At 38.0% G+C, this 26,705-nt stretch overlaps 1 protein-coding gene across 12 annotated transcripts in view; it reads right to left on the reverse strand.

The window, feature by feature from the left end:
* The window catches only part of SLC8A1 (solute carrier family 8 member A1), a 369,635-nt gene extending 343,584 nt beyond the window's left edge, over positions 1 to 26,051 (reverse strand). For 5 of the 12 annotated variants that reach the window (XM_027621068.2, XM_027621066.2, XM_027621070.2 and 2 more), the window contains exon 1: positions 25,705 to 26,051. The gene's annotated coding sequence lies outside the window, so the exon portion shown is untranslated. The remainder of the gene's footprint in view (positions 1 to 25,704) is intronic. The other 7 variants (XM_027621073.2, XM_027621067.2, XM_027621069.2 and 4 more) reach the window with 2 other exon arrangements.
* Positions 26,052 to 26,705: the final 654 nt, after the last annotated feature.

Below are 26,705 nucleotides of genomic sequence, written 5' to 3' on the forward strand. Positions count from 1 at the left end.
CAGCTCTTCATAGCTCCACCCCTCTCTGTCTCTCTCAAAATTCAGAGCATTCCCTGCCTTGGGCAAACCCCGAAAGAGGGGGCCAGGTTTCTGATTCCTCCACACAATCTTCTGATTCTTCTTTTGATTGGTGATTTCTGAATCGAGATTATGTAGTTCAGTTAGAATTTCAGAGTTGGAAGAGCTATTACAACAGAGTGTCTTAAGTTTTGAGGTACATTAGAATCACTTGAGAAGCTTGATCAAAATGGAGATTTGCAGAACCTATCCTCAAAGATTCTCATTCTGGAGGTGTAAGCCCTGAGTTCCTACATTTTTTTTTAAGTTTTCATTTAAATTCCAGTTAGTTAACCTACAGTGTAATATTAGTGTCAGGTGTACAATTCACTGATTCAACATTTCCATACATCACCCGGTGCTCTCCTTAATCCCCGACACCTAGTTCATCCAAACCCTTTTCCACCTTCCATCTGGTAAACAAATATCCTAAGTATCTCTGATTCAGTTGCCCACACACCCACATAGAACAGCCCCTGACTTAGGGCTGTCTAATTCAGAGTTCTAACCAATGTGGGGTCACATGGCTTCTGATTCAGCTGCACGGCCAAGGGAGGCATTGTGTTTTGTGGGGACGGAAGCTTCTACATTTTGGGGTCTGTTTTAAGAAAAGAAAAAAAAAAGATCTTACTTTTGTAGATGTTGCCAGAGCATACGGTCACATGAGCATATTGCCGGGACTTCTCTGGGGTCCTGGGAAGGGACCCATGGCTATGAGGGTACCTGGACATAAGCTTCCCCAGCTTGCCAGGACATTGACTTCTGAGTACCAGCATAGCAATGCATCCTCGTTATTGTCTCTATTTTACACAATGAAGAAACTCAGCAAGGAGACGTGAAGTAACAAGCTGTGGTCAAAGAGCTAGTAAGTGGGGTTTGGATCCAGGCAGCCTGTCTCCAGGGCCTTCGTTCTTTTCACCATGACAACATAATGTCTTTTATAGATACTTCCTGTTTTCTGAAAACCATAGAGAGACAATACTTCTTCTTATTTCCATTACAGGACCCACTGTGACACTCTTACTGGATGAAATAAAGTGCTGATGACAATAAATAAAAAGATAAAGTGATTAGTCAAGTAGTTTTGCATTGTTAGTTACTATGAAGTTACTCTATTTACTTGTATACTTTTATATTTTAAAATCTAAATTTAAAATACACAATCACTCAGAATATATATTGAGGTGTATATATATGATATTGCATATATTATATATATATATGATAAATAGTGGATGAAGTCTCTGGGTGATTAAAAGTAAAAGAAGATACATCTATCACCCCCGGAAATTTATAATCTAATAAGCCAAGGGTGTGTGACTAGAGGGGGTGGTATATCTCAAGGGTGAGATAACCATGAACTTTGTAAGCAGCATGAGGAAGTATGCGGAAGGCTTCAGCATTTAGAGAGGGAAGAGAGTAGGCTCCTAAACTCCGCAAAAGAACAGCTACATTAAACAAAACCAAGACAGAACAAAAGAAAAAAAAATGAGATGGCTAATTGTCTAGTCCAATATTCTGTTAGCAACACACCCCTCAATTTTAACTGCTTAGAATAAAGATGACTTTGCAGTGAAGGGTGGCCATGTGACTAAGTTCTGCCTGATGAGATGAACAGAAGTGTTATGTAACAACTTCCAGAAAACCCTTATTAAAAGACAGCTGCCATGCTCCCTTTGTTCCTTTTTCTCTTTCTCCTTCTGCTGGCTTGAATGCAGACTGATGGCTGGAATTTGAGCAGCCTCCATGGTCCATGAGACAGCGCACTACGGTTGGCAAAGAATCAAGATAGATAGGAGTCCTAATGACCATGAGGCCTCTCTATCACCCCAGAACTGCTTATTTCCAGATTATGTTCATCAGAGAGAGACAGACCATTATTTATTTAAGAAATGTTTATTTGGGGTTTCTCTCATTTACAGCTGAATTTAATCCCAACTTATAAAAACCTGGACTGAGAATGCTAACCCCAGCCATCATTTTCTTAAGATTTCATTGTGTAAAGCAGGTGTAACTAACATTATACAACTACACTTTAAAAAAAAAAACCAAACACATTATTATTATGAATCCATATAAAATTATCCCTTATAAACTTTCACTCTGGGAGAAAACATGATTATTCCAATCATATCACTATTGGTCAAATTAGCATTAAAGCTCTTCCTTTGGAAGTATGTTCAGATGATTTCCATAGATACCTTCTTCTAAATTAGGTCCCTGTGGTGGATATTTATTGTATTAACGGTAGTTAATAAAAAGTAGTTCTGCCAATGCTGGAATTTCTAGCAAAAAGAGAAGACATTTTCTATATAGTACCTTTCTGGCGATGCTCAAAAAATATGCAGAAAATTTCATATACAATCTGAGCATGTCAGACATTCAGTGTTTGTTGAATGAATAATTTGACAAATAAATGCTGTTCTATAAATAGCACCATTGGTGGACGTGATGCAAATGCAAACATATGAGATGGAGGGCGTTGGTGGAAAGTGTGAAGCAAATCACTTTCATGGGATAAGAAGAAGTTTGTAGAAGGTAGGAGCAGATGTTTGACCAATGGAGCAAGATCAATAATTCATGCTTGAAGAACCAACACTAGTCATGAAAAATCAGCCATATTGTAAAATAATTACTTTTGGAGGGATTAATAATTAATTAAACTAACAAAGCATTATCTTCCAGAAAAGAGAAAATCTGCTTCTTCTAAACAAATCAATTAATTCAAATATTAGAGAATCAATTGCTCAATAATTATTTGTTGAAATCCTGGTAAGTGATCAACACTGTGGAATCTAAATATGCCTCAGCACTGCATACTGCAACTATTACTTTAATTTTAATGCTAATGACTCAAACATTTTCTTTTTTTTAAGATTTTTATTTATTTATTTGAGAGGGAGAAAAAGAGAGAGAGCACACAGAGGGAGAAGCAGACTCTCCTCTGAGCAAGGAGCCCAAAGGAGGGCTCGATCCCAGGACCCTGAAATCATGACAGCCAAAGGCAGCCGCTTAACCAACTGAGCCACCCAGGCGCCCCCACAGTCAAACATTTTCTGTATTTTTCCTAATCGACTGCATTTTTGTTTGTCTCATAGATACCATAGTTTTGTAGATCTCTTATAGAAGAGATCTTTAAGATCATTTCACTAATGTTTAGCCCAAATTTTGCTAAATGTAATTTTTTACTTGCAGGACATGTGTTTTTTTATCATAAACAAGTAGATTATATGGGATGATGATATAATATAAATAGCATATGACTATATTACATATATATTTAACATGTCTTCCCATAGTGCCACATGCTTTCCTGTTGTCCATATTTATGTATTTTTGCTTTTTTGGTATAGAACTGCTATATTCATTCTACAAGCATTTTAAAGTTTGGTTGCTATTTTCTCATCAGCCCAGCTCATTAGGGAAAATGTTATTTCCTTAAGAAAACTTTCCCTGATTACCCAGACCAGATCAGATCCCCTGCTATACATCCTGTATTTTAGAAATACACTTATCGTAACTGTAATGAGTTAAAAATGTAATTTGTGTTTAATATCTAGCTCAGAAACTGCCATATAAGCTCATCGAGGGCAAAGAATGTTCACTCTATTGTTCCCAGCATCTTAGTAGAGTCCCTTGGGCAAAGTACATGCACCTGGAATATTGCCCAGCCCTTTTGAAGCGCCCAATAAAAATGACCACGTGCATGAATGAACACAACAATTAATAATTGAGAACATACTATGTGCTTCCCTTAACTGTGCAAATTATATTATAACAACAGTTTGATTTGGGGTCATTTTTCTTGGCCAACCCACTATTCTGCCTCATCTGAGATTGCGGATTTCCTACTCAGGCCCCTTACGAATAATTCTCCTTTATTCCTTCAATTAGCATCTGTTTTCCCTTGTTATGTGTGAAGCTGAATTTATCTTCTTAGTCTTCCATCTTTTGATAACTTGCTACCAGCCAGCTAATCAGATCATTTTAAATTATTTGAGTTGGAAGAGCCCTTAAGTCTATATAGTCCAAATTCTTTTTTAATAAAATATTTCCTTCCCTAACACATCTGAAAATTAGTTGTCTGGCACTCTTTGAACACTTTTAATCACCCGTAAGAAACATACTTCTTTGCAAGAAAGTGCAACCCCTTGCTGTACCTCTCAAATTATTGGAAACTTCTTTATGTTGTTTGGAGCTCTTCCATGCTCTAGAATCTCTGGTGGGTGCTGTTGTTACACTCTAAACAAAACCCTCAACTTTTGGATGATGGACGCTTCCATATGGGAAGGAAGCTCTTAGGCTTTGTCAAATAAATTTAAACATCCCTGGCTCCTTCACCTGTTTGCCCCACTGATGTTCATCCCAGATGCTTTGCCTTCCTGGTCATTTATATTTTAGCTCTTTAAATATGTGGTGTCTTAAGTACAGTATTCCCCCGGAGAACAATTTAGCACTTTGACCAGTGGGTATGTTGCCTTATGTGAGCTTCATAAGGATCCCAGGATTCAATATTAACTCACTGGTAGTTTGTCTAAGATTACAGGACATGATCAGAGCTCTATTTTTATTAGTTAGGCTGCACCTGATGCCACAGAAAAATGAATAGCTCAATCACTGGCAAAGGCACAGTTATATTTTATCAATTCATTTCTGTTCACAAATGTCAATGACAATGAACCAATCAACCACTGCTTCGGACTGATCTATGTGTCCGCCCCACCTTCTCCACTGTGACAGGCTGATGATACAAAGCAATGGAATCGTTTATGCTACAGATTTTTAAACAAATGATCAACAGACTTATTCAAACACGGTATGCCAGAAAAATATGTAAGAGGATATGTAAGAGGAATAATATAGACTGTGAACGAGAGTGTTGATTGACTCTGAGTATCAAATATGATGGAATTTATTTCAGCAGGTTCCTGAGTCTGGATGCTTTGTTAGATCATGTGCCTTGAAATGTAATTCTGCTTGCAGACAATAAGATATATATCCCTCTTTCTAACAAATAATTCTCATACTCCATAATGTGTATTATATGAGCCATTCTATGTTTTAAAACTTTTGAAAATTGTAACATTTTTGTAAAACACAGAATATAGCATATCAATGAGGAAAAGTTCAAAAGAATATGTGGAAAATGGGAAAATATGTCCAAGGACACCATAGTAGCGAGGTTTCCTATTAGTATCATCCTAACCATTGTATATAATATTGTTGCATAAATCTTTTTTGAGAAGAAGATGGCATAAATAAACCAAATATTATTGAAATATACACTTCATTTTTTCCCCAGTTATTCAATCTACACCATGCAGTGTGTGTAGGAAATATGCCAGGCTATCAAGTCACTAGAAGTGAGAAATATTCTGTCAGGCTTCTTTGAGAAGGTGGCGTTAGAAATGAAATATGTAAGATGTAGAAATCCATACTTCTAAACACTGATTTACCACTACTCAGATTTTTTCCTTAATAATTGGCAATTTTCGTATTGATGGTATTTGTCAGCTTTTTAATAGTTGTGGGGTTTTTTGTTGTTGTTGTTGTTGTTGTTGCTGTGATTTCTTTTCCTGGTCTAAATAAATATTTATTTTCATAGTTAAAAAATAATTGGCAATTTTCAACACTTCAGATCCATAACATACATTTTCTCCAGGTAGTCTAGAAATTCCTTTAGTTATAGAAGATAGCTGATGGAGAAGAACATTTCACATTCCTCTTTTTTTTTTTTTTGATTCTCCAATTGACACAGAGTCTAGTTTGGATTTCCTTTCTAAAACTAATGTCTCCGAGCTCTGAATAACCTTTCATTTTCCTTGAATACAGCAACATATAAGCCTTTATTATTCCTGAGGTTTTGGCAACGACAACTGGATATATTGACACAGCACACGGAGGGGGAAAAAGTTTATTCCACCTCACTACTCAAAACAGACAACCAGCAGTTCAGTTGAGATACTTCCTTTAAAATAAGCAAAACTGCCAACTCTCACTACTTTGGTGTTTACTCTGACTCCAAGGAGAGAGGAACAGGAATGAAAGAAGCCCATTGCGGTGCCCGCTGACTCAGACTGGTTTTCCCATTGCTGCTAGAAAGGCAGAGCGGGTTTGCACAACTGAGAAACCTTAATGGTCAGCTGTGGCATTGACACAAACACTGGTGCTCAAGCCCTTTGTCGTGCTCCGGTAAGTAAATTGTTAATGGACAGATAACACCATCTTAATCTCTGATACTACTTCATGGAAAAACGATACACCCAGTCCCAGGGAAGCAGGATTTTAAAATAATAAGAGTAAGTGAGGTTAAAAAAGTGGAAAGCCAGCAGACTGCCTATCCGGCTTTGAGTTTAGCATTAACTTTCAGATAGGAATGGGTATATGAATAGAAGTTTACCCATTTAGAGGCACGAGCTATTAAAGGGTGGATAGACAGAAAACGAAAGGTCTTGGTACATGTGTGAAATATCACAAGATTAGATGAAATGCCAGACTAGCCTTTGCTGTTACCACAAGGGGGACACCTTCTGTGGACAGAAATAAATAGACGAAAAGCCAGTGAAGGCTTTTTTGTCCATAATCCTCCCTCCCTTCCTCCCCCAAGTTCACTGTGAAAGCTGGCGAAAGACTCTAAATGCCAGGGAACTGCCATGAGATCGACTACAGGAGATTTGGGTCCATGAATATGCTCCTAGGGTTGACTGTTGCCGGCTCCTTTCATAGCTATGCAGGCAAATCCTCTTGAAACAGGATTCCTAAGCTGCTTACTCTCCAGTTTTTTGTGGGTTGTATTTTTTGTTGTTGCTGTTTATTTGTTTGCTTGTTTTGTTTTTTGCATTTTGGGGTTTTTTTTTTTAGAGCTGCTCAGCACGTGGAAAGAATAAGCATGTTCCCTTTTAACTGTCAAAAGGGAAGTCTCAGATGACAGTGTACTTTTGAGCAAAACCAGCTGCTTTTCTTTTTAAGTGAAGTGACCAAAAGGGGTGGGGTTGGGAGGAGGAAAAGAAACCCATGCGTTTTGCACTAAGCCATTAATCTCCTCTTTCATATTTTGTTTTCCTCCTAACCGAAAGGTGAATCAAATTCACACGACTTCTCTCTTTGTGCCATCTTAGTATTAAGTATAATTTGATTTCTTTCCTTGACTGAGATTTTTCAGGACTGTACTCATGTCTTAGCATTCTTAATATCTTCAAGAGTAGCTACTCACTGTAATATGTCAGTGAGAGCAGAGAGAGGATACACACTGTTCTCTGATGGAGCCTTCCGTCGGCCCCAAGGTGGATTGCAATGCTGTGTGAGTCTCTGGCCCCGTGACAGAGAAAAGAATGGTGGGTTTGGAAGTGGAAGATCTGTGCCAGAATCCCACCAGATGATCATAATTGTGGAAATAATAACCCTCTGACGACAGCAGCCATGAGTGCTTCCTCCATGTCAGGCAGAGCACTGAGTGCCCTGCAAACATCTCAGGAAGCTGTTGCCTTGACCCGGGAGGGATCTCAGGATCCCTGTTTTACAGAGAGGACACTGAGGCTAAGGGGACACGCTGCCAGGCACGTATAGCAGAGACAGAATTCGAAACCCAATCTCTCTGCTCAGTTTCACCATCTGTAAAATAAAAGTATAATTTCCCCCAATTTTGCCACGCTTAAGTGGGAGTACCTGAGTCTTGTAGACCCCCAAGAAAAATATATGCCAAAGCATTTGTGTGAAGGGCCACATGACCTATAAACCAAGCGCAGAATGGAAAATGGACTCTTCATAAGGTGGGGTACAAGGCAGAGGAAAGCAGGAAGAACGTTCTTTCCCAGGGTCATGGTTCTACGCCTTGTCACCAATCGAAAAGTCTCTTCCCACTTTTCTGATACTCAGCATTACTCTCTTGAGATACCAGAGCAGCTTTGTCCCCTCTGCTGGTAAGGGGACCGTGGCAAATTGCTGGAAGGGGATGTGGGATGGAGACTCAGTTTCACTTTGGGTTTAGAACACTTCGGTTGGGGAAAGAGGGAGGACAGAAGAAGGCTGGAGGGCCAAGGAACAGACAGACTCCGTTTTCTCCCTTGAGACAGACACAGCACTTAGCTCCCAGCCTTTCACTCTTACAAGAGCCATTAAGTGGCTTCCTGACAACCTTCCTCTGTGGGCCTGGTCTCCGAGCAGGAAAAGGATCAGGTTTGTCGGCAGAATTCTCTCATAGGAACAATCCCAAAAATTTAGCCAATAAACACTTTTCTTAGTCCCCAAAGAGCCAATAGAGTATCACCTTATTAAAAAGCCAGTCCTCAGATTTTTCCAGCCCCATGTGAAAGGGAAGGAACTCACTCAGCCTCACAGGATGATACACTTCTTTTAAAAATCTATTTGTTTGTTACAGTAAAAGACACACAACATAAAACATACTATCTTAGCCATTTTGAAGTGTACAGCTCAGTGGTGTTAAAGATGTTCATGTTATTACGCCCCCGTCACCACCGTCTATTTCCAGAATTGATGCGCAACAGCATGGATGAACCTGGGGGACATTATGCGAAGTGAAATAAGCCAGACACAGAATGACAAACGCTGCGTGATCTCCCTTACGTGTGGAATACAAAAACCCAAACAAACACAGAACCAAACCAAAGCTCCAAACCCAAACTCATAGAAAAAGAGATCAGACTGGCGGTTACTGGAGGCAGAGGGCGGGGTGGAGGGGGGGGGGAGCAGGAGGAAGGGGTAAAAAGATGCACATTCCCAGTTATAAGATGAGTAAGTACTGGGGATGTGATGTACGGCATGGTGACTGCAGCTGACGCTGCCGTACAGCATAGGGGAAGCTGTTAAGAGCGTAAAATCCTGAGAATTCTCATCACAAGGAGAATGTTTCCTTTTTTGTTTTCTTCTTTCTTTCTTTGTACTATATAGCAGTCTGAGATGATGGATGTTAGCTGAACCTACTGTGGTGCTTGTTTCGCATATATGTAACTCAAGCTACCATGCTGTATGCCTGAAATTTATACAGTGACGTATGTCAATTATTTCTCAATAAAACTAGAAAAAGAAAGATGAATTCATAGTAACACAGAGTAGAAAGGCAGTTACCAGAGACTGGGGAGGGAAGGAAAGGGGTGTTTAACAAAGGTTAAAAAGAAAAAAAAAGGAAAGAAAGTAGAATGGTTGTTGCCAGGGGTGGGGGAAGAGGGACTTCTACCATTTTACATTGTGCCATTAAATCTGTGTTAGAAACACACACAAAAATATATTACCCTTACCTATCAAGACACATTCATGAGAAATTTGATGACATTAAATATGTATAAGTTTCTTTTTTCACCAAGAAACTGGTGAAAGTGTGGATATTTTCCTTGTACCCAAGAAAAATATGCATCATTTAAATATCATCAATCACTTGAAATGTGCAATCACATATTTATGAGGGCAGATGCACTGTGCTTGACTTTAAAACGTGTGGCTCATTGAAAAGTATGGAGAGATAGGTTTTTTGTTATTATTTTAACCTTTGATTATTGATGTGGCTTCTAAACAGAAACTTTAGTATTTTAGAAGGTAATAAGCACAGAATAATTTTGTTGTGAAATTTTCAGATCTTCATTTATTCCTTTCATATCCTCTAACTGTTTGTTTTTCTAAAGCTTCTGCTCATATATGGAATGCATATACTATGCTTCCTTTTATAAATATGAATACATCAATTTATTCAAGACTGATTAGAACCTCCTAGATACCTAGCATCTCAATAAGTGTTGAGGAAACAGAGATGAGTATCTTCTAGGTACTTAGTGAAACTTCATTATGAAAAATTCTAGGTATATGCTGAAGGTGCGAAGTTGAATATAACATAGTAATATTTTGAGATGATTTGTAGGGAATGAGATGGAGTCCTAGATTCACAATTACCTACTCAGATAACTAGGGATGTCGAGGATAAAACTCAAAAGGGAAGACGTCTGATGTCAGTTTGGCAAAGATATTGAACACAAGGTATTAGTAACATCACTGAAAAGCAAAAATTATAAAGTATAGTAAAGCTTTATGATGGCTGACATCTAGTTGGAACATGTGGGCAAAGATGCAAATCATGTTATAGAGAAACATGTATTATACTCAACATAGAATAAGGATATTTACAAATCAGTAACAATGAGGGATTGGTGATAATATTTTCTCAAATCTGGGCTCGAAAACCCTGCCATTCACTCTACTTCTTATCATAGTGATACTTCTTCAGATAAGAACGTGAAAATAACAAGCCTAATGTTAAAATACAGAATTTCTATTTTGAAGTTGTAAGGCCAAAAGACAAACCAATACAAAAGAGATTCTCTCCATATAAAAAAGGGGTATTTCATAACATTATCCATGTTCCTCCTGTGCATGCAATTTTAACAGTTGTGAGGGAGCTTTTGTAATCATCCATGTCAAGGCCTTATTTTATGGCCAAAGAAGCTTAGATCCAGACCATGAAAATAAATTTACCAAGATCACAGAACTGGGGCACTGGAGAACCAGGCCCAGCTCCATTATAATCCAGCAATCTTTCCCATATTATTTACGCCAGGGGACAACCAGCCAGTAGCTATGTTCTGACTTTGTGACAGGATTTCCACCTTCTTCATTTTCTCTCTCCCAAGTTGGTTTTTTCCTTAATACGCTTGATACTCTTCCCCTTTCTGCTGCTCTGAGAAACTTCAGGTCAGACCTGATCCACCCAAATGTGTGTGCCTTCTCCCCTCTGCAGGCCTCTGCAATCACTACGATCAAATAGTTGAATCATTTGGCCCAAATTCGAATAACAGGCCTGACAGGTCTGGCTGTCCCACTGCCTTTTGGTGACTCATCCATTTAACTTGTAATTTCTTTCAGGTACTTGGACATTTTTGTCCTCAATCCAATAGCTTTTTAGAAAAACGTTTTTAGTGCAAACACTAAAAATAAGCTCCAGTTTCCTAAGAGGAAGCACAAGCATGAGAAATTGTTTCTGAGACTAAATAAATTACAATTATGTAAAGCCAAATGGAACCTAGAGATTATCTAGTTCCACCTTTCCTCTGATGTTCAGAAAAGTTCATGTCATTCATTCATGAATGTCATTTGGGTCAGCCATTGAGCTGGCATCAGAGGCAAGTGCTTCTGTCCTTCTGTCTGATGATCTTAGTTGCATTTTCTGAGGAAAATCTGGGCTCGGGGGAATGAAAGCAAACTCTTTGTCATGTATCATGTTTTTAAGCGTTCTCATCCATTATTTCATTTGCCCACACACCCTCAAAGGGAGGGAAATCATTGTTGTTATCATTCACTTACAAAGGAAGAGCTGAAGCTAAAACTGAACTGAAAAGTCATACTGCCGGCAGATGAACTTTGATGCTAAATTTATCAACTTTGTATTCTGTTTACTTTTTACGAAGTACTATGATAAATAAAATTGAAAAATTATGTATCAGCTGTTACACAATTTTATGATTGTTCATAGACATGATATCTTCAGTGTTTATGATGACAAAAGCCGCCATTGTGAATGATGATTAGCCAGATCACAAGACATAGGGAAAGCGCATGGATTTTAATGTCAGGTAGACATACGTTCAAATTCTGGCCTGTCTACTTCCAATGTCGTAGCTCAACAAGCGGTGGTCATAATAATTTTTATTATTATTCTGTGTCTGGAAGTAAACCATCTTCCTTTTCGGGGGTGTTGTTTTGTTTGTTTTGTCCTTTAGATTCCACATATAAGTGAAATCACACAGTATTTGTCATTCTCTATCTGATTTATTTCACTAAGCTGAACACTCTCAAGGTCCTTCCATGCTGTTGCAAATGATTAACCATCTTTTGAGGAATAGCGTATCCTATATTAAATACATAGGACAAAGAGCAGGGTCTAAGTCAGGACAAACTCTTAAAACATGTTTTTATTTCTTTTCCACTTATGCCTTCTTATTTTTCATCAGATGACAATGACTAGGACAATTTATGTAAAAATTAAAAGCCATACCAAGAACAGAAAGAGGGCTTAGGAGAGAATCATGGATGTATCAGCAGGTACAAAACTAACATGTACCCTGAAAACCTTCCTACAAGTCTATTTCTCCCCTCTTGCACACAATTTTGACCATAAACTTTACAGCACGAAAGGCATTCCAGTGGTTATAAAGTCCAACTTCCTCATCCCATGGAGAAAACAGAGGTCTGGAAAAGATTAGTGACTTGCTAACTATTTGTTTTGTGACAGAATTGGACCTTAAAAACAGGACTTAGGATTTTGAGTGTAGTAGTTTTGCTCCTAGTCTCCAAGTTGAAATTGATGCCTGTTTAAAGATTTACCTCGCATTTTGATAGACTTAGCCTTTGTCATAAAAGGCTGTCAGTAATTATTCAGTGGTTAGATGCCAGAAGTTATTTGGTTCTCAAATGGTATCATTTTATCCTTTTTTTTAAAAAAATAAAGCAGACCCATTCAGGGGCTACATTCAGGCACCTATACCTTACTCATCATCATGTTTTCCTCCCTGGCAAGAAGTACTTTGACTCTAATAAATGGAAGAATACAAAATCTGAGTCAGATTTTAGATGCTATCTAAGTTTTTAGATGTTATCTAAATGGGATATCCACAGTGGTCTAAATAAACAGATTATTTGACGAGGTACACTTGGCATGTCTGCTTGTATACACAGGTAAACTGAGATAAGTTTCCAGATCCAAATGGAGGCACTACTCAAGTGGTGTCCGGTGTTGTCAGATTAAAATCCATTTCTAAAAGTAATACCCGAAAGGATTTCAGAACTCTCTAAAGATAGAAAATACTGCTCTATGGCAAGGACTTCAAACAGTTGGACCAAGGTCTGGATAATGTTGCTAAAAATGCTAATGGAAGCTTCTCACTATCACCATGTGTGATTTTTGCCCTCGTAACCAGATAAACCAGCACTTGATTCTTAAAAAGGTATCCTCAAAATACTTGTGGGTATTTGAATATAAAATAATGAAAAAAGAATATTCTTCTAAGAAAGATTTTAATTACCCTTTCCTCCATGTAAATTCTCTCATTTTAAGGCTGGTGGGGTGGATAGCTTTTGAGATTGGTGAGTTTGGATAACCTTACAATAAATGGACTATATTTTGGAGCTAATCAACCACCAAAGCCTTCAACATGTGAATGAGTATTGTTATAAAAATCTGTTTATTAGTCAGTCAGGTGGACCTTAGGATATAAAGAACCAATAGGATTCTTACAATTAACAGTTTGGAACTAACTGAGGAAGGGACAGGCCTCCAGCCTGGGGCATGTGGAAGACAAAAGAAACACGTAACTCCTGAGAGAACATTTTCTTCTAGTTCTCCATCCGATGAGAATTATTTTGGCTCATTTGCTTCATTATTCAATAAGCATTTACGAACTACACCCACTGTATGTCAGCCACTGTGCCAAGCCCTTCGTATACAAAGATGAGTAAGATAAGTACATGCCCCCAAGTTGCTTAGAGTCTAATGAGCAGGTGGAAAAATACACTTCGACAATACTGAATATGATTGTGGAGATCTATGCATGGCACAGTATGAGCCCAATGGGAGAATACAGATCAGAATAGGACTGGGGAGGAGCATTACAGAGAGAGTTGTTCTTGTTTTGAGTCTTAAAGCAAGGGCAGGGTTTGTTAAGTGAAAAGATAAACACACACTGAAGGAAGAAGGTATGAACAGGTAAGAAAATGGAGATCAGAGCGGCTTTTGACTGTTTCAGTGAATCATGAGTAGTTTGGTAAAGCTGGGACAAGGAACATTTCTTGGGAGACACAGAAGAACAGGCTTAGAGATGTAGGCAGGCCTAAAGTTTCAAGGGTCTTTGGCACTAACCCAGTGAATCTGGATTTTATCCTGGGAGTTATTATTAAAATATTTTACAGATGAGGATGTCTGATTAAAATTGCGTTTTAGCAAGAACACTTTGGCAACTGAGTGGAGGATGTTGGGAGTGGCCAGGCTGGAGCAAGGGCATCTCTTAGCATGCTACCGCGGTAACTCATGGAATAATTATAAAAGGCAATGGCAATGGATACGAGAGACATTCGGGATACAGGAACTGCAGGATTTGAGGGCTGATTTGTTGTCGTAGGGACACAGCAACTCAAGGAAAGGAGTCAAAGTTGACCTTTTGGTTTAAGGTTAATAAAAAAGTTCAATAAACTGGAAAGATCAGTCAGATGGATAGTAAAAATGATGAGTGTAGCTTTGAAAACATTAGTGTGAGTCAAGGGATCTGCAGACATGGGTTGAATAGACCATTGGATGTATGGATAGGAGGCTGGACAGTAAACATTAGTAAAGGGAAACTAGAATCAAAGGTAAAAGTGATGGTAAGATAGTAGGTAAGAACCTGCTTGTTCCAAATTTGTTCAGATGCTTTGCATAAGTAAATTACATACCAATGTATGGAAACTTTTAAAAAGAGAACCTTCAACCAATCAGTAGCCTGAGGAACTCTGGAGATAGCAAGAGGGGCCATAAGATTGCAAATAAGCCAATATAGTTTCAGCGTCCAAAGTCAAGTCAGCCTAACTTCATAACATGTAGGGATCCTAAACTAGCCAGATAGAGAAATGCTGTTGGCACACCATTTCCAGCTTTCATCAAGATATTTTACATACTACACAAAATTGCTTTGGACCAAATGGAGAAACATGGACTGATTGATAATGCAATTAGGTAGAATCCTTATTAACAACTGTGCTCAAAGACTGCTGACTCAGGACGAATAGAAAGTGAGTGGGGTGCTGCATGGCATTGTCCTTGGCTTTGGCCAAATACTCTGTCAGAGTAGCAGATAAAGACATAAAAGCCACTCTCACTATGCTTGCAATAGATATCAAAGTTGAAGAATAAAAACAAGCTGGATGACATTTAGGATCCACAAAGATCTTAACAGATGAACGTTAATAGGGGTAGGTCTCAAGGTCCCACACATGGAGCTCTCAAAATCATTTGCAACATACTTGTTAGCTGAGTTGTTGTTATCGATCCCCTCGACACATCAAATAAATAAATTAAAAAATAGAAAGAAACTAGTGCACATTCAAAGAAGAGTTTTTAGGCTTTCACTAAGGTGGAATTCACACACATGTCATAGAATTCACTGAAGAAACTGAAGCCATAGAGAACATTTGAGGGAAATGTAGTAACTGCTGGTCTTCAGAGACTTCAAGGGATGTCAGTTGGAATAGGAATTATGTTTTGCAAGATTATAAGGACTAGAAGTAGCATTATTATGTAAGAAGTTACCTTTCTTTATTAATCTCTGTTATGCACTTGCCCATAGTGGAGTGGATAATATCATTGACTCTAATATCTAATATCATTGACTGGCTCTAATATTTACTATTTATTAGCTGGGTGACCTTGGGCAGATTTCATTAGTCCCTCCCTGTCTCTTTTTCCTCATCAGAAAATAAGGATGATGATAGGATCCAGCTCATAAGGATTTAATGAGTTACTACATGTAAACCGAGAAAAATGCCTGGCACATAGAAATTGCTTTATGTGTTAGCTACTATTGTTATTAGTAGTTACAGGAACATAGAGGACAATTGCCCTCCACCCCCAAGAAAATACTAGGTAGAAAAAGAGATTTAGAGAGCTACTCTTTAAACAGCTTTTTAAAATTTATGAATTATTTCTAAGCCAGTGTCTAGAAGTTGGTGACAGTTTCTAAGTCTTCTGGTTGCTGGTTCATCTACACAACTCCCATCGGAGCATATGGGAAGTCAGCTACAAGTGATAACTTCATCCTAGGGCCCAAGACAAATTTCTGCTTGGGCATCTGACAAGGTTAGGTACTTCTTTTATTTCTGAACTCATCTTGCCTTCATATTTTACATACTTTAGACTTCCATGCAAGTTTTTGACCTCTGTATCAATGGCAATTCAGAATCCTTGGCTGATTCCAAGTCCTTATTCAGGGAAAAGGAAAGGGCACCAAGAAGCTTTTACTTTTAAAAACTCCCGGGCATAAACTGAAGTCCATAGAACCACAAGCACAAAGCAAATACTAGATTTTCATGGAAAATGGAAACAGACTTATTTGTATCTCCAGAAGATCAGAGCAACCCTGACATTTTGGTAGCAGCTAAATCAGTGTGAGCCTGCTTCCAAATTGTGGTTTGCAGTTTTTCATACCACTTAGTTATCTACCCAGCAATCTAACTAAAATTTCTGCATCAAATCTTGAAATCACATTCATCATCCATTCTATTCTATCCCTGAATGATAACTTTCTCCTGGAACATTATTCCATGGAAGGCTAAAGTCACAAGATATTATCTCCTTGAAAAAATAAAATCTATGGACAAAGGACTTTGAAAAATATTATATACCATAAAGAGTGCCTAGATATTCCGAAGGCAGATTAGCTTATTAAAAGCTCCAAGAATCAATTTACCTAGGTTTTACGTAGTGGTACCTAGTTTATTCTTCCACAGAATTATTTTTAGTCAATAGCCCATTAATATATTATAAATCTTATTTGGTGAAAGAGTTCATAACTATTACTTTTAGCTGCTTTTCCTTGAACACCTACTCAGTACTCATTTATTTTTGAAAACAGTCCTTAATTAGGGCAAGCACATGTCTCAGTTTGCCCGGGACATTCCTGGTTCACTGCCATTGATCCCGTGTAATTATTAATAGTTCCCCCTTTTATTCTCAAGAATGTCCTCATGACCAATTATATAGACACTCGACCTACAAGGTAGCTATTATTATCACCTACTTTTTTTTTTTTTTAAGTAGGCTCCAAGCCTAGCATGAAGCTGAACTTGGGGCCTGAACTCACAACCCTGAGATCAAGACTTGAGCTGAGATCAAGAGTCAGATGTCCAACAAACTGAGTCACCCAGGCACCCCTGCATTTTTTTTCTTTTGCTTGCCTTCCTACAGTTTACGCTCCCTACTGCAGCCAGAATTAACTTAAAAAATATGTATATCAATTAGTTCATTTCATTTCTCAGTCCATAATCCTCCAATGGATTCCTAGCACCCTCAGAATCAAAAGTTTGGGTTTCAAAGACCTAATGAACTGGCTGCTGGCTATATCTCTGAAGTAATATTTTATTGTTATTTTTTATTACCCCTACTTTTTATCCAGCTTCACTGGGCTCCTTACTGTTTGTAGAACAGACCAAGGATGCTCCTACCTCGATGCCTTCATACTTCTTGTTTCCTCCTTCTTTTGAAAATCTTCCCCCTAATTATTCACATGACTTGTTTCCACACCATACTTAATTTTCTGCTTGAGTTTCATTTCCTCCAACCACCCTATCTAAAAATGCTTTCCCTTCTTTTTCTCGATCTTCTTAGCCTACTGTACTTTTTATTTAGTGTTGGTATTGTTTGAGTTATACCTCTGATGCCCAACTTCTATTAGCACTGTGCAACCTCTGTTAAGGTGTATGTATCCTCCTTATATACAATTTCTACTATGTTTAGTTCTCCAACATAAATTAGCAAAATAATTGAAAATAACTCCACACACTTCCTTACTTTAGAAAACTGACATTTTAAAATTATGTTGCCAATTTTTCATAAATTGCCCCCCCCCGTTCTAGGTGCTTTGATTGGCAAGTACTGTCTTTTGACATGCATGCAGCCTTTTAAAGAACATGGATTCAATCTATGTTCTTCGTTTTTGAAAATTGACATGTAATTGAGCCAGAGACACTTGGAGACAAAGAACTTTCAAGAGATCACCCAGTAAGGCTCCTAGTAAGATAGGGAAAACACTCAGGAAGAGAAGTGTTCCTCTGAGTCCTTGACTGGGTGTATGGACATCTGTCACCTTTGGGTTTGTTCCTTATCGTGCCATTTGGGAGCTGCCCCTTGCCCACCTAGCAGTAATTTCAGTCCTGTGGCCCCATTTCATGTACTACACAGGTGGACCTGACCAAATCTTAATAATAAGAATATACCATCCAAAGGGAGCTGTAGCTTCGACCTTCCTCAACTCATAGCAGCATCCTTACCGGGGCCCTGTGCTGGGAAACCTTTCCTCTGCAGAGACTGCTGGCCCGAGGAGTTCTAGGGCCCTCTGACCTCTGGTCCCAGCCAGGACAAGCTGTGGTCTCCGTTTCTTTGTGTTGCTAAGACTTTATCTTTGGTGAGTGACTTCCCATTTATTTTGAGAAAAACACTTAGCCTGGGGCCTTTTGGTTAAGCAAATTGCAAAGATGCATATGATACCCAATTTTAAAATAAAAATGTTTAAAATAGTAAGACAAAAAGAGAGAGAGAGAGAGAATCTTTCATCTCCCCCCGCCCCCATCACCACCTTGGATGCAGTTGAGTGGCACAGGTTTTGGTGCTGAAACCAGGGAATGAAAGTATAAAGGAACTTCTTCTGTCTTCCCACTCTGCTCTAATCTTTACCCTAAGCCAAGCTCTTACCACGAAGCAGCAAAGATTGCCTTCATGATCTCTAGACATCATCCTGGTACACTCAAATAGATTGTTGAAGGGAAAAAAAAAAAGAGCTTTGGGACATACATTCTCTATATTATTTATTTCATCTGTGTTCCCAAGAAAGCGTGGACCTGAATTTTGGCTTTGGGACCCAGGGACTGAAATTAAGCCAAGTATATAGTGTTACTTAAATTTAGTTCCTTAATAATGAAAATTTTGGTGTCTGGTTTTTAGTATACTGTGTTTTTATTTTTGTTTTTCCACACTCCGAATTGCTCAGGAAACTATGTGATTTAGTTTCATCAATTATTACGGCTGTTTACTGTTGATATGGTTGTTGACTGTTGGTAGTTTAAAAAAATGTAACCTATTAGGGCTTATAGATTTATGGGACCTACAGGAGGCCCATTTTTTGCTTGCCTCTGATCTTATTTGCTTTCCCTTTCTCCTACCTGCATCAGAGCAGATATTGCTCTTTCTAAGGCAAAAGAATATTTAAATTAATAGTAGCAAAATCATCTCAGGGGAAACATAAATGATTTTTCATGTGTGGTAGAACAAAATAGAGTGGTAGAGAATGGATTTGACCTCTATTCCTCTGCATATACATGATGAAAAGAGGAAAAAAGAGATAAGTTTTCATTACATGCTCTTTGCAAAAAATAAAACAAATAAATAAGTAACCAACTTCTGTATAATTTGTATTTCCATAGATAAAATAGATTTTGTCATAATTTTCATATAACTTAGACATAATTCTGCAATATTGCATGTTGAATTCCTGAAGGTCCCATGCTCATAAGCATAATCTAAAATGTAAGTTATATGTCAAGTGGAGTTCTTGTTTTTCATTTTAGATTTATTAATTGGAATTTAAATGCAATTTAACATGTATGTGAGATGGATCCCTGAATATGATACTAACTTTCATTTGGATGATTCTTATCTCATTTTATGATTTTTGTCTAACTCTTCTTTGCTACATAACAGTGAAGAATGGGGGGGAAGGGTGTAAAACTTCTGACACATATTTATTGAAACATAATATGTATATTAAAAAAAGAAACAATATAATGAACAGAGAGGGGAAGGGGATGGAATATAGTCACAAAACAATAATTTAACCTCTATGTTGGAAAAATGTCCAATCAACAATTTGGAAATGTTAGTTTACAAAGAACAATCAATATTATTTATTATTCAGAAATATTAAATAGTATTTAATAAATATTTAACATTAATAAATAGACTAAATATTATTTATTATTGTTTCTTATTCAGAAGCACTATTTCAAATGATTAGCTTACCCATTCAACAGGTTAAATTAAATGAACAGTAATCTGAGAAGAATAAGTTTGCTTTTCTTATCAGACGCTACACTAAATACTTTTCGACATTACTTTTTTCATACATTAATTTATTTGTTTCCAGTTTTAAAAGGCCAAGAAACAACTGTGAGGCAGTTGTAATACAGAGGCTAAGCACAGGCTTCAAATCCTGCCTCTTCTATTTACTTGCTGTGTGACCTTGGGCATATTACTTAACCTTTCTGTGTATCAGTCTTCGTAAAATGGCTGCTTCTCTTACAAAGCAATTGTCAGATTAATAAATTAATATATGTGGCTTGCTTAGAAGCATGCTTGGAAAATAATAGAGCTCAACACATGCTTGCCCAGCGTGGCATTAAGATGCATTAAGTTGGAAGTTAATAGATTTGTCAGAATCTAGAATTCAGGGCTTTAACCAAAAAAAAAAAAGAAGAAGAAGAAGGCTTTTTATTTCATAGCATATATTTTGTCCATATGGGTAAAACAATGGTAAAATAAGGTAAGATTTAGAAATCATTTGTTAAGATTATATTTCTTTAAATGAAATTCGAGAAGAGCTTGCAATTGGTAATGTCATTTCATATATGATCACATCTTATCTCTCAGGGGCAAGCTGCTAGACAGACTAAAGGACTAGACTTATAATTACTATTATATATTATTATTAATTGGAACATAATGCATTACTATGAAAAGAGTAACTATTCAATGGATTCTTCAATTTCTACCTAAAACACACCTTGCCCAGAAAACGATTCAAGAAATATCTTGTTAACTGGTGCCCTTTTCTATTATCATACGAGTTCATTTTGAAATTCCTTTTCTATATGTCTCTTAATATTCATGAGTAAATATATATCTGTATTTATTTATTCTTGATATATTAAATGGACAGTTTCCAGGCTCACCTTCACGGTATGATTTGGAGGAGAGGAATTCAATGCTCATAATCAAGTAGTCAAAGAGTATTTAATCAGTACCTCCTAAAGCCTCAATGTTAGTGCTGGGTTGATTTTAGGAACTGGGTTGAAAGGCAATTAATTCATCTAGGGGCACCTAGGTGGCTCAGTCAGTTAAGCATCTGCCTTCGGCTCAGGTCATGATCTCAGGCTCCTGGGATGGAGCCCCGCAGGGCGAGCTCCCTGCTCAGTGGGGAGTCTGCTTCTCCCTCTCCCTCTGACCCTCCCGCCCCCGCTCCTGTGCTCTTTGTCTCTCAAATAAACAAATAAAATCTTTAAAAAAAAAAAAGAATTCATCTATACTGTCTTTGAAATATGATCACTCTTCTATTTAGTATTTCTAGTTTCAGAGACTTCCTCGGGAGACTGATTTGATTTTACTATGGCTTACAAAGATGGTACCACCATTTATTGGCCACTGTGCTAAACTCCTTGTTTGCATTTTGCTACCTAATCCCATCACTGTGGTTTTTGCTGTTATTGTCCACAATTCACAGAGAAGGAAATGGAGGTCACACAGCCATGAGTACATTGAAGAGCCAGAATGAAATTCCGTGGTCTGACTCCACCTACTCACAGCAGTCAGAACTCTGCTCGCTCCTTCCACCCACTACCTTGAAAAGTCTTCTTTAGCCTGAGCTGAAATCTAAGAGTTTTAAATTTTATTTACCTGCATTTAGTCCAGAGTCTTTCCTTGCAGGGTTTGGACAGCCCAGTCTTCATTTCCCACTTAAATGGAAGACGTCTTATGTGGCCCTACATATCCTCATCGTATTTCGCTAACGTTAGTTTCTTATTCATATACTTTGATATGTGATAAATTAATATATATTCTGCATAAAATCATGCACCCTCTTTCCAAAGGTCTTGTCGTTTAGAAATGCAAAAGTAAAAAAAAAGACAATGATTTGCTTATTCCTTAGGAAACGGTTGCTATCCAAAATTAACAAGCCTTTTCAAGATGGCTGTTTAATAGTTGCTAAAACAATATAAAGTTTCATTTAAACATCTGTAGTTCAGAATCCTAATGTCACATATTCATATATGTTTTACCTTTCAATAATTGTGGTTAGAACACATATGTTTCAGGCTAAAGAAGTATGCGAGATGTCAGATCCCTATCAGTCCTTTGGCTTACAGAAAACTTCTTTTTTAAATACACTGAAACTTTAAAGGAGGAACTCCCTGTCAGCAAAGATTACATCAGTAAAACTTTCAAAGAAGTAATCTCTTTGGGAAAGAGCTCATTTTTAATCTTCAGCTGTGGTTCTGTTAATTCCCCCTGCTGAAATAAATTTTGAAGTGGTTACCACACTTTTATTACAAAAAGGAAGTGGTTCTTAACCTTGGCTGCATATTCAAATTTCATGGGGTAGATTTAAAAAATAACCTACCCTTGCCTGAACCCCATGAGCATATGTAGTTCATCAGGGGTGTAGTGTGTGGACTGCACTCATCCCCAGTGATTCTAATGAGCAGTTAGAGGTGAGAAGCATGGGAAAAAGTCAATAGGAGAGGAAAGCCCATTTTCTCCTCACCAGCACTAAGTGCCACAGGAATTCATCACCTTCTCATTACTTTATTTTTTTTTTTAAGATTTTATGTATTTATTTGACAGAGAGAGACACAGCAGGACGGGGAACACAAGAAGGGGAGTGGGGGAGGGAGAAGCAGGCTTCCCGCGGAGCAGGGAGCCCGACGCAGGGCTCGATCCCAGGACCCTGGGATCACTACCTGAGCTGAAGGCAGGTGCTTAACGACTGAGCCACCCAGGCACCCCACCTTCTCATTACTTTATATACCTTAAAACTACCTTTAAAAATTCTCTGTCATGGAATTCTTCTCATATCTTGCCATGCCACTTGAAAATATCGTGTAACTTTAAGATTAAGAAAGAAGTGCTGCAAGGGCAGGCTAGTTCTGATCAGAAAACCAAATGATCTGGATTCTGGGGAAACTTCGCTTCCCATTGATGAACCTTGGAGAAAGTGGGTAGCCTCTCTGGTCTTCAAATTTGTTCCCTAGTCTCAAGCCCGCTTTAAGGTTCTTGCAATCATCAGTGGTTGGTCAGAGACCACTCAATGTCCCACAATTTTTAATCATCTGAGACAGTATTATTTTATTTAAAGTTCCCAAAGGGATGTTTATTTTTTTATTTTTTTTAAATTTTTATTGTTATGTTAATCACCATACATTACATCATTAGTTTTTGATGTAGTGTTCCATGATTCATTGTTTGTGCATAACACCCAGTGCTCCACGCAGAACGTGCCCTCTTTAATACCCATCACCAGGCTAACCCATACCCCCACCCCTCTCCCCTCACAAAGGGATTTTTAAAAAAAGTAACCAATGCTATCATTTCCTTGAAACTTAATGACCTTTTCTGTAGGTCAAAATCTTTTGTACCTCTGGAAAAGTAAACCTCTATGCTTACTTTCATACAAACTCCCCCTTTAGTGTTCAGGGAAGTTGTTTCCCACTGAAGCCCCTACAAGCCCTTGCTCTTCCCGCTCTTTGGAGCACAACTGACCCAGCCCAGGAACTATCCTGTCTGGTCTTGTCAATATACACGGGAGCCTCAGATCTGTGCTCTAGGCTCTTAGGATCAATTTCAACTTCTTTGTCATTCTTGGTCACCATGAATTTCGTTCATATCTCAGCTAACTCTGGCATAAAGCGTCCAAGTCTTTTTTTTTCACACAAGACTGTCAATACTTCCAATTCCCTTCTCGAAATATGATCTTCCCAAGATTTTCTACACGCAGAGTCATCACTGAGCACTTCAGAGGTCATAGTCAAAAGGTCAAGTAGTTTAACTATTTGTCAATTTTTTTACATAGATGTTTACATACTCCATATCAAAATAGCAGTAAGTCACTCTTTATTACTTATATTACACTTCTCAAATTTGCTTGCTAAAGAAAAACGGGAATAGGCATTTCTCATGAGGAATGCACACTTGAAATGCACTTGGCAGTAAGCAACTGAGAAAACAGCCAATGATGTCATCTATGCATTGCATCTGGTCACAAATACTAGTGACATAATTTATAATAACCTTTTAGTTATTGAAAATTGCCCAGACTCCTGCTGTGCTGTTCCTTTAGAAAAGCTGGTTGGTATGTAGTGTTTAATTAAATATTTTAAAGCCATCCTTTTGTAGGCCTGTTCCACTTTAGCTAAAGTTATGACAGCTTGTCTCTGTTGGTTTAAAAAAAGAAGGCATAATTTATTGCCTGCCTTTCTCTCTCTCCCTCTCTTGCGTGCATGCATTTACAGAATATTAGTATTTTTAAGTGAAGTAAAACAGCCTATTTTAGAGATGTGTGAAAGATAAGTTTGAATGTGTTGTTAATTTAACGTGTTGTCAGTGTAAATAGTCTAGACATGAAAAGGAATAATCTGATGAAAATATCCGTGTTTTGTATTATAATTATTTTAATAATGATGAAGTATTATTATTGGAATAGAACCAGTTTTTCTCCTTCTCTGCTACTTTTTTTTTTGTATTACACAACATTAACAATTTGAAAGAAGCCACTGCATAACTACAGTCATCTTATCTACATCCCCTAAGCGAATTGCTTTTCCCGCTGCCTAATTTATCCAAAGAACATCTCCTTGCGAGTGTTATAAACCATTTTATTATTTTCTTACACTTGTTTATTAATTGTTTTGCATGTCATGCTTTGTCATCAGGGAAGGAAAAACCACATTCAATTTTTCTTTCTTCCCCCCCCTTATGCTCTATTTTAAGATTGAAAACCTAAATAACAAGGGGGTTCAAATCTTGCTTAAAATATAGACACATTATTCTCAACAACAGAAACTTTAAATTTACATTTCATCTTCTTGCGAAAAAATTCTTTTAATTCAATCTTGGAAAAACACACACGTTTTACAGATACGACCCGTAAATTTTTCCTTTGACTTTTGTGAGTGTTAGGGAATAGTTCCCAGATTTTGCCAACAATTCTAAAAGGACGGCCTTAATGATCTAATTATTACAATTTGGTAATTAGCTAGAGTAGCATTTCAAAGTGTTATTGATATGACTTGTCTGGGTTAACCAGTATTTGAGGAAATAGACTAGAGTCATATGGATACTGGTATTGTTCTTGTCTTCACGTTTACACTTCTCCTTTGGACCCCTGAGACACGCAGCTTTTGTGGTTCTCCCACAATCTAGAATTCTCAAACAACCCTGACAGCTAACCTAGAATAATCTTTGGGGAAATCTCCCCTCAAGTTCCTGTGTTCTCAGTCATTAACAAAAAAGAAAGAAAAATGTTAAAGGTAGCGAGAAAAGTCCAGGGTTACAGCTGGTTTCAGCAATTTCAACTTGCGCAAGACCCGTGTTTGTGAAAGCAACTTGAGAATCTTTGAACAGGATGTAATCAACCTCCGATCTGCTGAGAAACACTGCAAAAATGACTTCCTCTGCCAAAAATAATAATGTCGTTTACAAGCAGCTCTTCCATGTCTAAGGAAGAACTAGCCCCACGTGTGAGTTTATGCTGGCTTCAGGGGAGCAAGCAAGGAAAAGGGCAAATCCTATCAACCCCAGCCTAAAATACCCCGTATCAGAACCCACGGGAAGCTGTGGCCCATTCCAAAGGTGCTGGCAATATCCAGGAAGATTCGTATTCACAAAAATCCAAGCGGTAAGTGACCCCGGAGAAAGGGATTATATTTGGCAGCCATTCTGTGCTGTCCCTTTCCCTCTGTAACCAAGCTGCTAAATACCTCTTAGTCACCGGCCCCAACCCAAATCTTTCTTTCTTTTTTTTTTTTTTTCAAAATATCATCTGGCAGCTTCCCTTAAAGGACATCAAGAGCTCTCTCTAGGGAGGGAATATTCGTGAATGATCCTTTAGATAAGTTTCATCACAAAAGCCCTGCACCTACCTCTGTCAAGTCTGGGCTGCTCAGTCCGCATGGGCTGGATGTGAAAAAAGACCCGGGATGATGGCTTCGCCGAATTTACCAGAAAGAAAGGACCTGGGATGCTTGTCCTTTAAGTGTCTCTAAACATGGTTTGCATAGCTGGATCTCTGCTTATCTGTGCCTTTCGGCTTTCGCTTCCATACATGGATCTGTTCCCAACAGTAACTCCAAGCTGTGGAAAAGCAGCTATCTGGCAGCTCTCCGCTTCATCCAACACATGGATGATAAAAATACACATAAAAAGATCCTTCCAGCCAGGCCCATTTCCCACCCTGCCGTCCTGCCACTACGCCTTTTTGGAAATACGCTTTCAGCTTGGCATTTTTACTCCCCAGACGTTTAGAGAACAATCGCTTTCCCCCTGATTCCCATATAGAGCTTTTAGGATGTGGGTTTGCTTAGCTTTATGAAAACAGAGGCACGATTATTGTTCCTGACCAGGGTCTTCATCCTTAAAGATTTTAGAGATAAGATATGTACAGGACCTGCACAATGTGTTGTGAATGGATGAACATATAAATGAAGGGTTGAACAAATGGACATTGTGTGTGAATGAATACATACGTATTTAATGTATTTATTTAGTTAAGAATAGTTGCTAACACTCTGAATTCTTTGTCTTAAAGGATCAGGTAGGAGCAGAAGGTCAAGGTAATCAAAATCTCTAAGACAAGAGAGGTTCAGGTTCTTCCTTAAACAGCTTCTCATTTAGGATATAGTGGGGCAGTTTCTAATAAGCTACCATCTAGCATACAGTGTGAGATTTAGAAAATTTCTTTTAATGTTAAAGAATGTAAACTTGAATAGAATGCTAATTGCTACGTTTGTTAACTGTCAGTGATACTTTAAATGACATGAAGCTGTGACCTAAATTTTAAGGGTGGGGGTGGGGAAGGAGAAATCGGCTCTGGCTAATAAAGATATAGGGGAGAGGTACTCCAGAAGACCGTGGAAACTCCACT

The sequence above is a fragment of the Zalophus californianus genome, chromosome 8, assembly GCF_009762305.2.
Source record: "Zalophus californianus isolate mZalCal1 chromosome 8, mZalCal1.pri.v2, whole genome shotgun sequence".
NCBI lineage: Eukaryota > Metazoa > Chordata > Mammalia > Carnivora > Otariidae > Zalophus > Zalophus californianus.